Source organism: Haemaphysalis longicornis, unplaced genomic scaffold (assembly GCF_048455015.1).
Source record: "Haemaphysalis longicornis isolate Haplotype H1 unplaced genomic scaffold, Haemaphysalis longicornis Haplotype H1 scaffold_13, whole genome shotgun sequence".
NCBI classification, from domain to species: domain Eukaryota; kingdom Metazoa; phylum Arthropoda; class Arachnida; order Ixodida; family Ixodidae; genus Haemaphysalis; species Haemaphysalis longicornis.
Genome location: NW_027526233.1, coordinates 43,943,813 through 43,956,472, shown reverse-complemented (window position 1 = coordinate 43,956,472; position 12,660 = coordinate 43,943,813).

The following is a 12,660-nucleotide window of genomic DNA, read 5'->3' as shown; positions in this document are numbered from 1 at the left end:
CAAAACCAGCCTTGCGTTGAGCCAGGACAGCGCCGAGACCGGTACCACTGGCGTCCGTGTGAAGTTCAGTGGGCGCGGTGGGATCAAAATGGTGCAATATCGGCAGCGACGTCAGAAGCCTTCGTAAGGTCTCGAACGCTCTCTCGGAAGCCGTTGACCAGTTTAAAACTTCTTTGGCGTCACCGATCAGCTGCGTCAACGGTGCGATGATAGACGCGAAGTTCCGGACAAACCGCCGAAAGTAGGAGCAAAGCCCAATAAAGCTTCGAAGCTCCTTCATTGTGCTCGGTTTAGGGAACTCGCGGAATGCACGCAGCTTGGCTGGGCCTGGTAGGATGCCGTCTTTAGATACCACATGACCTAATACAGTAAGTCTGCGGGCAGCAAAACGGCATTTCTTGAGGTTCATTTGCAGGCCAGCCGAAGTAAGGCACATAAGGACTTGGTCAAGCCTCTGGAGATGGGTCGTAAAGTCCGGTGAAAATACGACAATGTCGTCCAAATAGCCTAAACAGGTACGCCACTTCAGCCCACGCAGAACATTGTCCATCATTCGCTCGAATGTCGCTGGCGCATTACACAGACCAAAGGCCATGACGTTGAATTCATAGAGCCCATCCGGTGTCACAAAGGCCGTTTTCTGTCTGTCAGCCTCAGCCATAGGTACTTGCCAGTACCCGAGCGCAAATCTAATGAAGAAAAGAACTCGGCACCTTGCAAGCAGTCTAGCGCGTCATCTATTCGAGGTAGTGGATAGACGTCCTTTCGTGTAATCTTATTTAGGCGGCGATAGTCGACGCAAAACCGAATAGACCCATCCTTCCTGGTGACTAGCACGACTGGAGAGGCCCAGGGACTCGTGGAGGGGCGAATAACGTCCCTGTTCAGCATATCGGCTACATGCTCCTCCATAACGCGGCGTTCGTTGGGTGATACACGGTACGGTCGCTGGCGCAGTGGTGCATGGTTGCCAGTGTCAATCGGATGACAGACAGTTGACGTGCACCCCAAGGATGTTTGCTGGGAATCGAATGATGTACGGAATCGTTGTAGAAGAGCCAGGAGCTGGTCTTTTTGCTCCTGGGTGAGGTCAGCGTCGATGGAGGGCAGAAAAGCTGCCGGATTAAAAGGAACGTCGGGGCTCAGGGCGTCGAGATGGGCCGGAGCGGACTCGTTCGGGATGTCGACGACAAGATGTGCCGGGACAACTTCGACACATCCAAGACATTCGCCACGAAGCACTCGGGACGGGCAAGGTGACGGGTTATTAATCGACATCATGATCGAACGACATCTCATTTCCAGGACAGCGAACGGCAGGAGAAGATTGGTGCGCGAAGAAAGTAGACGGGAGGGCGTGAAGACAACGGTGGAGTCTGGGGCCACGGGCCACAGCACAGGTACAATGACAGAAGAGAATGGGGGAATGGTGGCATCTTCAGCAGCAACCAATTTCACCTCGTGCCTCAGGAACTGCGGCTGCTAGTTTCCCTCGGCTGCAGGGTTGCCACGGGGGGCGCATCGGAGAAATAGAACGGCGGCGTGGTGAAGGGGAACGGCGTCCAGAAAAGGGGAAGCCATCTGGGGAATATGAGTTTGGCGTTGATCCGGAAGGAACGGAAGCGAGTACAACTGAGGCGCAAATGCGGACCCCCGAAGAACGTCACTCGTAGGAGGAGGTCGGCACCGGCAGAAATGTGCGACATGTCCGGGAACGTTACACGCAAAACAAATGGGCCGGTTATCGGACGTGCGCCACGGGTTTGGGCCCTGAGCTGCCGTTCGAGGATATGGGAGCACCCGCTGGCTTGTGGTGTACTGGAACGGCTGAAATGTAGCTGGCGGTGGTTGGGTAGAAACCGGAGCACAACTGTAAGGCCCTGCCACGGGTGAGGCGAAGGGCGCAGCCACAGCGGAAGGAATCGGTGCTGCCATCGGTGAAAAGAAAGGCGCGTCCACGAGTACGGCTGGGGCCGCGGCCATGGGCGAGTGGAGGTGGGCAGTAACAGGCGGGAACAGGTGCGCAGTCGAGGACGTAGGCTGGCGGTCTGACGGCAGCGCCTCGGCGACTCGGTCGTGAATTACGCGGCGCACTGACGTAGGCAACGGGCATGAAGGCGTGGATGACAACGGCTGAAGGTTGAGTTGACGCGCAACCTCCTCGCGCACGAATTTTTCAATGTGAGGAAGGAGCGGTGCAAGATCAGATGAGATTGCAAGCGCTGAAAGTGAGGCCCGATGCGGTTCGTTATTCGGGGAGCACTGGCGGGTAGAAATGCGCTGCTTCCTGAGCTCGTCGTAGCTAAGACACCATTTCATGACGTCTCCAACTGACTGTGGGTCCTTGCTGGCAACATCTGGAACGTGCCGTCCTCTATGCCTTTTAAGACGTGCTTGATCTTCTCTGACTCGGGCATAGCAGGATTTACGCGCCTACAGAGGTCGACAACGTCCTCAATGTAGCTCGTGTACGTTTCGTCGGCAAGCTGTGTGCGCCTACGTAAGCTCTGTTCAGCCTTAAGCTTGCGCACCGCGGGGCGACCGAACACTTCCAAGAACCTCGTTTTGAAGGCAGACCAAGTTGTCATGTCGGCATCGTTGTTTAGGAACCACCGCTCGGCTATTTGAGTAAGGCTAAAGCCGACGTTAGCCCGCTTCATCGGGTCATCCCAGCGGTAGTGGGCACTCACTCTTTCGAAATACGAGAGCCAGTCTTCTGCGTCGCGGTCGTCGGTGCCAGAGAACTTGAGAGGGTCGCGGTGAGGAAGGGATCCGGAGCACATGATGGACTCATGTTGCGGAGGCGCCATGTCGTGACCGATGCCTTGGGATAGTGGTTGTATTATGCGCTTGCTCCGTAGTTCCAGGCTCGAAAGGCGTAGGGGGACTGCACCTCTACCACACTATAAGGGGTATTATAGCTGGGGACCAGCAAGACGCTTGGAAAGAGGCCGAGACCAGAGACGGGCAAGGCAGCGCAGACCGATGTCTCGGTGCGTTCTCTTAGAGCGAGCCACTCGCGATTGTTGTTGTTGTTGTTGTTCCTTCACAAAATGGCGCATACCCAATCAGGGGATCGGCCAAACATCAGTTGCTTATTCGAATGAGATTGCTGCCTAGGTGGATGATTCAAGGAAAGTTAGAAAATTTTGGAAGCTTTTTTCTTCTTGTTTTTGAGGAATCGAGATTGGAAATTAGTCAAAATTGAAACAAAATAAATAGAGAAAGAAAGAAAGACGAAGAAGAAGAAGACGAAGAAAAAGAAGAAGAAGAAGAAGAAGAAGAAGAATAAGAAGAAGAAGAAGAAGAAGAAGGAGGAGGAGGAGGAGGAGGAGGAGCAGGAGGAGAATAATAATTATAAAAAAACGGCAATGGAAACGTTTGGAGGGCTCTGGTGAGGTTCCAGAATAAGATACGAATTAGGTTATGAATCTTTTGGAATTTTCTATGAAGCGCAGAAGAGCAGAGCAAACATCCCGGCGGCCATATCCAGTTTCTGAAGCCCAAAATGATAAAAGAACCGGCACTGATAATGCCAACCCCAGGCGATGAAGCGGCACCTCAAGGAGCTGACGTCTGAGGCTTGAAAATTGTCGACAGGACAAAAGGATGTGGTCCACAGACTCTTCTTCATTACAGTAACTGCACATGGCAGACTGTGCCAGACGAGACCTGTGGAGGTATCTGTTCAACTGGGGCACACGACATCGACGGCTCGTTACTATCACCTCCAGGTCGCGTGAGGGGCACCAATTCGGTTTCCAGGAGAATTTGAGATGACAGAAATCTCGCAACGACAATAGGACTGATTCATGCTGCCTTTGCAGTTTCAACAATCTACGGAACCTTGCGGCGGCTAATAGAGGCGTAGTCTCAATGACATAGACAACAGGCCCGGAGAGTGCTACCCTTGCCAGAGAATCTGCGGTTTCATTAAAGGTGATTCCCGCATGCCCAGGGACCCAAAGAAGGTCGACTTCAGTAATATGAGGTGGCAGAGGTGACCGAAACGTCCGTAGAAGAGGAGAGTCCTTCGGAGAAGAAAGGGCTAAGCCTACGGATAGGGAATCTGTAATTATGAGTGGAGACGATGCCGATATGTGAAGCTTTCGTAGTGCCAACACTATTGCCAAGAATTCCGCATAGAATATTGGGGTAAAATCCACCAGACGAACCGAAAAATACCAATTTAGGGAAGGGGAAACTATACCTATTCCGGATTTTTCATCTCGTTGAGAAGCATCTGTATAAATGATAGTATCTTGCTGAATTGAGGCCAAATGATCTTGTAGGATACCATTGAGCAGTCTGGTGCTGACCGTTCCTCTTCTTCTCTCGCCCAGCGCCTTGCGCCTGCCATCATCATGCGGCACATAGCAGTCCTTCCTCCGCCACATACCCCGTCGGTTGCACAGTGGAGAATGGCGCACACTAAGAGCAACGTATGTTGTCGTGTCGGGGTCAACTCTCTCCAGTACACACACACACACACACACACACACACACACACATATATATATATATATATATATATACATATATATATATATATATATATGTACTGGAGAGAGTTGTCCACGACCTCCGACCACGTTCTACGTGGCGGCCGCTGGAAAAAGAAGACGTTCTACGTCCCCCGCGGTAGTCGAGGGGCGGCGCTAGTTGACCGGCCTCAGAGCTCTTGTAAATATAAACCCCCGCTATAAAGTCGAGAGAGAAACCGCCGTGGGATAGTGTAATGGTGAACGCACCGCACCGGTTATGCGGAGAGGTGGGTTCGAGTCCCGCTCCCGGAAAAACGGCGGATTTTTTCTCGACTTATCTTTTCGCTTATTTATCAATGAATCAAAGAAACTTGACAAGCACACGTTATTCTACCCTATTAAATATTTCGAAAAAAAAGCCGAATAGCACTGGCAATGACGACTGCAACCTTGATATGTATCTTTACCGAGTCCCTCGTCCCGTATATCTCTGTTCTGCTACATGCATTACGAGGCACTGGCTCCAGCAGTTCGGATATGCCAATTGCTAACCCCGACCTCCGACCACGTTCTACGTGGCGGCCGCTGGAAAAAGAAGGCGTTCTACGTCTCCCGCGGTAGTCGAGGGGCGGCGCTAATTGACCGGCCTCAGAGCTCTTGTAAATATGAACCCCCGCTTTAAAGTCGAGAGAGAAACCGCCGTGGGATAGCGTAATGATGAACGCACCGCACCGGTTATGCGGAGATGTGGGTTCGAGTCCCGCTCCCGGAAAAACGGAGGATTTTTTCTCGACTTATATTTTCGCTTATTTATCAATGAATCAAAGAAACGTGACAAGCACACGTTATTCGGCCCTATTAAATATTTCGAAAAAAAAAGCCGAATAGCACTGGCAATGACGACTGCAACCTTGGTATATATACATATATATTACATACATACATCGTGTAATGCACCGGACAGATACCTAGGACGCCATGTTTCTTCTCTGCCAGAACCAGCTCCGCGCTTCTTTCTCTTCTTCCAATCGGCCGCCGGTTTCTTCGGTTTGGTGGCAGATTTACCGCTGACCTCATTTGTAGCATTTCCTTGGCAAAGCTTCGCGCCTTCACACTCGCCACACTGTGATGAGGCGCACTCACAAACTGTGTGTGTGGTTCGCGGGGCCTGGCTCGAGGGTCCACCCACGAGCAGCTGAAAAACGCGTTGTATATATTCTGCCGTTGAATGGTTCTCAGGGTTTGGTTCAGGCCTTACTTGCAAGCTCGTGCCTGAGCTACAATGTTTTCTGTTGGCGAGTGCGCCGTCGTTGTTTTCGGACGGAATGTCCTTTGCGTGAAAGATGCGCGTGACACGCTCTTTGCAGTAGGTTTCCCTTACAATGGGCTTGCCGCGGTTTATGATCTGGTCTTTCATTGTAGATGAACAACTCTGCATTTTCTTTAGCGTTCTTGCCTCCTGCAGGCTGGTCGTCGTCGGCTTCAGCCACTGTCGCTGAAACGTGCTAGTTTTTGACAGGTGCATCCTTCTGCGCTTCATTCTTTTCTTCATCCAGTTGTATCTTTCGCTTCTTCCTAGGTTTCCCTGGCATGTCTTTTTGTTCAGCATTATCGGGCTTGGCCATTTCGATATTTTCGCATTGTTTTGGGGACAACAAACGCTCAGTGAGGTTGTTAGAATAGCACCCCACAGTGGATGCAAAATGATCTTCCGCCATCACCTTGGGGGTGTCGAAGTGCTCCATGGAACTTTCGGCGTCATGCTATTCTCGTTCGAGAGTGGGAGCGTCGAGATGACCGCAATGTGGTAGGATCCGCCCTCGCATAGAAGAATCGGGGCGACGGACGTGAGTATTGACGCAATGGGCCACTGCTTGAGTGTACTGGGGTTGAGCGACGGTGGTGATTTTCTCTTTGGAATCACACAATTCTCCGACCCAACAAGGCACACGTGGCTCCTTCAGAAGTCACAATCGGGGCCACCTTGGTTGTGGCCTTCTCCCCCTAAATGTTCCAGGGGACTGGGGTATAGTGGCGGTGGTGATTGGCTCTCTGGGATCACCCATTTCTCCGACCCGACGCACGTCAAAAGTGGCTCATGGAGAAAACACGCCTGATGATGCAAGTAGGAAACCATCCGCTGGTTAGAAGCCCGGTACGGATACTCGGGTCACGTGGCTCCTTCACCAGTCACAATTGGGGTCACCTTAGTGGTTGCCTCCGGCTCCTCCACTACCATATCATTTAATTCGGGACGAGGGCCACGTTGCTCTTCTGGGGTCTGCAACTTGCCTGTAGGTGAGGTTCCTGTGGCTGCCGGGTTGCACTCTGCTGCAGTTCTACCACGAGGTCGATAAAATCTTGCAGGTTGAGATCTGGTGGCTGCAACGTGAGGATTGCAACTTGGGCGCGGTCAGCAAGGCCTTCAATGACGTACTGCCTCGATGCAGGAGACAGCCAAGGGAGGCTACGGTCTACGAGCAGGCGGAGCGTGTAATAGATATGCGCCTTGATGTGTTCTCCGTGGCCTTGGTACCGGCTCCACATCGCCATGTGCGGGCGTCGTAGGTGCCTTAGTAGTTACCAAACACGGTGATCAACGCCCCGCTCCAGGTTGTCCAGGTAAAATACGTGTTTCCCTCGTACAGATGCCACACACGAGAAGCGTCGCGCAGGCGTTGTTCACCGATTGACCATTTGATATTCTCACGACGCGCATGCATGTGGCAAGGCTGTCAGTTAGGTGTACACAGCGAGCAGCGTCCTCCGGAAATCCATAAAACGCCGGTACGTCCGCGAGGGCAGCCGATGAAATCGCGCTGCCATGAACCGCGTATTCAAGGGCAGGCATGACGTCATCAAGTCGCCGGCCCACCTCTGTCAGGGCCTGGGCAGCCCAAAAAGGGTGCAAAGATGGCAAGCTGGGCGAGTTGGTATTGGTTCACGGTGATAAAAAATACCCAGCGCAAGGAAGACGAGGACGAGGAAGGAGGACGAAGGACGATGACGAGGAAGCCGCGCTGTGTCTGTTACCTTCCTTGTCCTCGTCTTCCTTGCGCTGGCTATTTTCTGCCACCATGAACCAAGAAGGGTGGTCGCCACGCGCATCACTGGTCGCCATTGGGAAGGGTCACACTCTCGGTGAAAAATCAAAACACGGCAGAAATCACACAGCGTACGGTGGAAGCCGCAGCGAGTCCAGAAAACGTTGTTCTCTTCGAAAGCCAAGCCCAAGGCTGGATCGCCTGGGTGTTGGGTGTTACCTCCAGTCGTCCCTCGTGCAGAGACCTGGCCCCACCGATCAACTCGGGCAGCCGGTGTGGAAGGCGTGCCAGGCTTTGACCGCTGCTGAGGTCCGTTCCTGCGGCTGGATCGCCGCTAGGGAAAACGGGTCCGGAAGGTGCTACTTTGGGCCTGTTGGTATGATATAACGGAACCATGAAGCGCAAGGACACAGGGATAAGTGAGTGGGATACACAAGGCGCTAGGCCGCCGGACGCTTGGCCACCTCCAGGATCGGCGGCTGCGCCACTTGTATTAAACCAGGCCGATTCCGAGTACACCATGTTTATTCTCTGGCAGAACGAGCTCCCCGCTTCTTTGTCTTCGTCCAATCGGCCGCCATCCTCTTCGCTTTACTAGCGGATTGGCTGCTGACCTCACTAGCAGCTTTGCGTTGACTATATATATATATATATATATATAGAAATAAGGGTTGGCAGTCGAGAAAACCTCGGAAAGCAAAGGGCGGGCACTCCCACCTGGCGGGCACTTTTTCTTCACTTTCTTTCTTTCTTTCCAAATTCTTAATCTGTTTCAATGATCTACCACATCCTCCCCTTTGCTTTCCGAGGTTTTCTCGACTGCCAACCCTTATTTCTGTGTTATTTTCAACGAGCCCCTCATTTCCTATTCTGATTCGCTACATGCATAGCGAGGGTCTCTGTTCTGGCAGTCTTGTTGCCAAAGGGAGCTTAAGAGGGTTCAAAGCTGGTCGACCACTCTGGACATGTCGTAGACACTCGAGTCACGACCCGGGGGTTAAAAAGAAGGTCCCCTTCACCCCGATTAGTCCGAATGGCGCTGGCTACCACCCCCAAGCACAGGAAACAAACATACCTAACATAAATACCCCAGAAAGTGAATGGGAAAATCGCCCCGCCGGTAGCGTAGTGGTTATCGCACCAGACCGGTATTCTGGAGGTCGTGGGTTCGGTTCCCACCTGGCGGGCACTTTTTCTTCACTTTCTTTCTTTCTTTCCAAATTCTTAATCTGTTTCAATGATCTACCACATCCTCCCCTTTGCTTTCCGAGGTTTTCTCGACTGCCAACCCTTATTTCTGTGTTATTTTCAACGAGCCCCTCATTTCCTATTCTGATTCGCTACATGCATAGCGAGGGTCTCTGTTCTGGCAGTCTTGTTGCCAAAGGGAGCTTAAGAGGGTTCAAAGCTGGTCGACCACTCTGGACATGTCGTAGACACTCGAGTCACGACCCGGGGGTTAAAAAGAAGGTCCCCTTCACCCCGATTAGTCCGAATGGCGCTGGCTACCACCCCCAAGCACAGGAAACAAACATACCTAACATAAATACCCCAGAAAGTGAATGGGAAAATCGCCCCGCCGGTAGCGTAGTGGTTATCGCACCAGACCGGTATTCTGGAGGTCGTGGGTTCGGTTCCCACCTGGCGGGCACTTTTTCTTCACTTTCTTTCTTTCTTTCCAAATTCTTAATCTGTTTCAATGATCTACCACATCCTCCCCTTTGCTTTCCGAGGTTTTCTCGACTGCCAACCCTTATTTCTGTGTTATTTTCAACGAGCCCCTCATTTCCTATTCTGATTCGCTACATGCATAGCGAGGGTCTCTGTTCTGGCAGTCTTGTTGCCAAAGGGAGCTTAAGAGGGTTCAAAGCTGGTCGACCACTCTGGACATGTCGTAGACACTCGAGTCACGACCCGGGGGTTAAAAAGAAGGTCCCCTTCACCCCGATTAGTCCGAATGGCGCTGGCTACCACCCCCAAGCACAGGAAACAAACATACCTAACATAAATACCCCAGAAAGTGAATGGGAAAATCGCCCCGCCGGTAGCGTAGTGGTTATCGCACCAGACCGGTATTCTGGAGGTCGTGGGTTCGGTTCCCACCTGGCGGGCACTTTTTCTTCACTTTCTTTCTTTCTTTCCAAATTCTTAATCTGTTTCAATGATCTACCACATCCTCCCCTTTGCTTTCCGAGGTTTTCTCGACTGCCAACCCTTATTTCTGTGTTATTTTCAACGAGCCCCTCATTTCCTATTCTGATTCGCTACATGCATAGCGAGGGTCTCTGTTCTGGCAGTCTTGTTGCCAAAGGGAGCTTAAGAGGGTTCAAAGCTGGTCGACCACTCTGGACATGTCGTAGACACTCGAGTCACGACCCGGGGGTTAAAAAGAAGGTCCCCTTCACCCCGATTAGTCCGAATGGCGCTGGCTACCACCCCCAAGCACAGGAAACAAACATACCTAACATAAATACCCCAGAAAGTGAATGGGAAAATCGCCCCGCCGGTAGCGTAGTGGTTATCGCACCAGACCGGTATTCTGGAGGTCGTGGGTTCGGTTCCCACCTGGCGGGCACTTTTTCTTCACTTTCTTTCTTTCTTTCCAAATTCTTAATCTGTTTCAATGATCTACCACATCCTCCCCTTTGCTTTCCGAGGTTTTCTCGACTGCCAACCCTTATTTCTGTGTTATTTTCAACGAGCCCCTCATTTCCTATTCTGATTCGCTACATGCATAGCGAGGGTCTCTGTTCTGGCAGTCTTGTTGCCAAAGGGAGCTTAAGAGGGTTCAAAGCTGGTCGACCACTCTGGACATGTCGTAGACACTCGAGTCACGACCCGGGGGTTAAAAAGAAGGTCCCCTTCACCCCGATTAGTCCGAATGGCGCTGGCTACCACCCCCAAGCACAGGAAACAAACATACCTAACATAAATACCCCAGAAAGTGAATGGGAAAATCGCCCCGCCGGTAGCGTAGTGGTTATCGCACCAGACCGGTATTCTGGAGGTCGTGGGTTCGGTTCCCACCTGGCGGGCACTTTTTCTTCACTTTCTTTCTTTCTTTCCAAATTCTTAATCTGTTTCAATGATCTACCACATCCTCCCCTTTGCTTTCCGAGGTTTTCTCGACTGCCAACCCTTATTTCTGTGTTATTTTCAACGAGCCCCTCATTTCCTATTCTGATTCGCTACATGCATAGCGAGGGTCTCTGTTCTGGCAGTCTTGTTGCCAAAGGGAGCTTAAGAGGGTTCAAAGCTGGTCGACCACTCTGGACATGTCGTAGACACTCGAGTCACGACCCGGGGGTTAAAAAGAAGGTCCCCTTCACCCCGATTAGTCCGAATGGCGCTGGCTACCACCCCCAAGCACAGGAAACAAACATACCTAACATAAATACCCCAGAAAGTGAATGGGAAAATCGCCCCGCCGGTAGCGTAGTGGTTATCGCACCAGACCGGTATTCTGGAGGTCGTGGGTTCGGTTCCCACCTGGCGGGCACTTTTTCTTCACTTTCTTTCTTTCTTTCCAAATTCTTAATCTGTTTCAATGATCTACCACATCCTCCCCTTTGCTTTCCGAGGTTTTCTCGACTGCCAACCCTTATTTCTGTGTTATTTTCAACGAGCCCCTCATTTCCTATTCTGATTCGCTACATGCATAGCGAGGGTCTCTGTTCTGGCAGTCTTGTTGCCAAAGGGAGCTTAAGAGGGTTCAAAGCTGGTCGACCACTCTGGACATGTCGTAGACACTCGAGTCACGACCCGGGGGTTAAAAAGAAGGTCCCCTTCACCCCGATTAGTCCGAATGGCGCTGGCTACCACCCCCAAGCACAGGAAACAAACATACCTAACATAAATACCCCAGAAAGTGAATGGGAAAATCGCCCCGCCGGTAGCGTAGTGGTTATCGCACCAGACCGGTATTCTGGAGGTCGTGGGTTCGGTTCCCACCTGGCGGGCACTTTTTCTTCACTTTCTTTCTTTCTTTCCAAATTCTTAATCTGTTTCAATGATCTACCACATCCTCCCCTTTGCTTTCCGAGGTTTTCTCGACTGCCAACCCTTATTTCTGTGTTATTTTCAACGAGCCCCTCATTTCCTATTCTGATTCGCTACATGCATAGCGAGGGTCTCTGTTCTGGCAGTCTTGTTGCCAAAGGGAGCTTAAGAGGGTTCAAAGCTGGTCGACCACTCTGGACATGTCGTAGACACTCGAGTCACGACCCGGGGGTTAAAAAGAAGGTCCCCTTCACCCCGATTAGTCCGAATGGCGCTGGCTACCACCCCCAAGCACAGGAAACAAACATACCTAACATAAATACCCCAGAAAGTGAATGGGAAAATCGCCCCGCCGGTAGCGTAGTGGTTATCGCACCAGACCGGTATTCTGGAGGTCGTGGGTTCGGTTCCCACCTGGCGGGCACTTTTTCTTCACTTTCTTTCTTTCTTTCCAAATTCTTAATCTGTTTCAATGATCTACCACATCCTCCCCTTTGCTTTCCGAGGTTTTCTCGACTGCCAACCCTTATTTCTGTGTTATTTTCAACGAGCCCCTCATTTCCTATTCTGATTCGCTACATGCATAGCGAGGGTCTCTGTTCTGGCAGTCTTGTTGCCAAAGGGAGCTTAAGAGGGTTCAAAGCTGGTCGACCACTCTGGACATGTCGTAGACACTCGAGTCACGACCCGGGGGTTAATAAGAAGGTCCCCTTCACCCCGATTAGTCCGAATGGCGCTGGCTACCACCCCCAAGCACAGGAAACAAACATACCTAACATAAATACCCCAGAAAGTGAATGGGAAAATCGCCCCGCCGGTAGCGTAGTGGTTATCGCACCAGACCGGTATTCTGGAGGTCGTGGGTTCGGTTCCCACCTGGCGGGCACTTTTTCTTCACTTTCTTTCTTTCTTTCCAAATTCTTAATCTGTTTCAATGATCTACCACATCCTCCCCTTTGCTTTCCGAGGTTTTCTCGACTGCCAACCCTTATTTCTGTGTTATTTTCAACGAGCCCCTCATTTCCTATTCTGATTCGCTACATGCATAGCGAGGGTCTCTGTTCTGGCAGTCTTGTTGCCAAAGGGAGCTTAAGAGGGTTCAAAGCTGGTCGACCACTCTGGACATGTCGTAG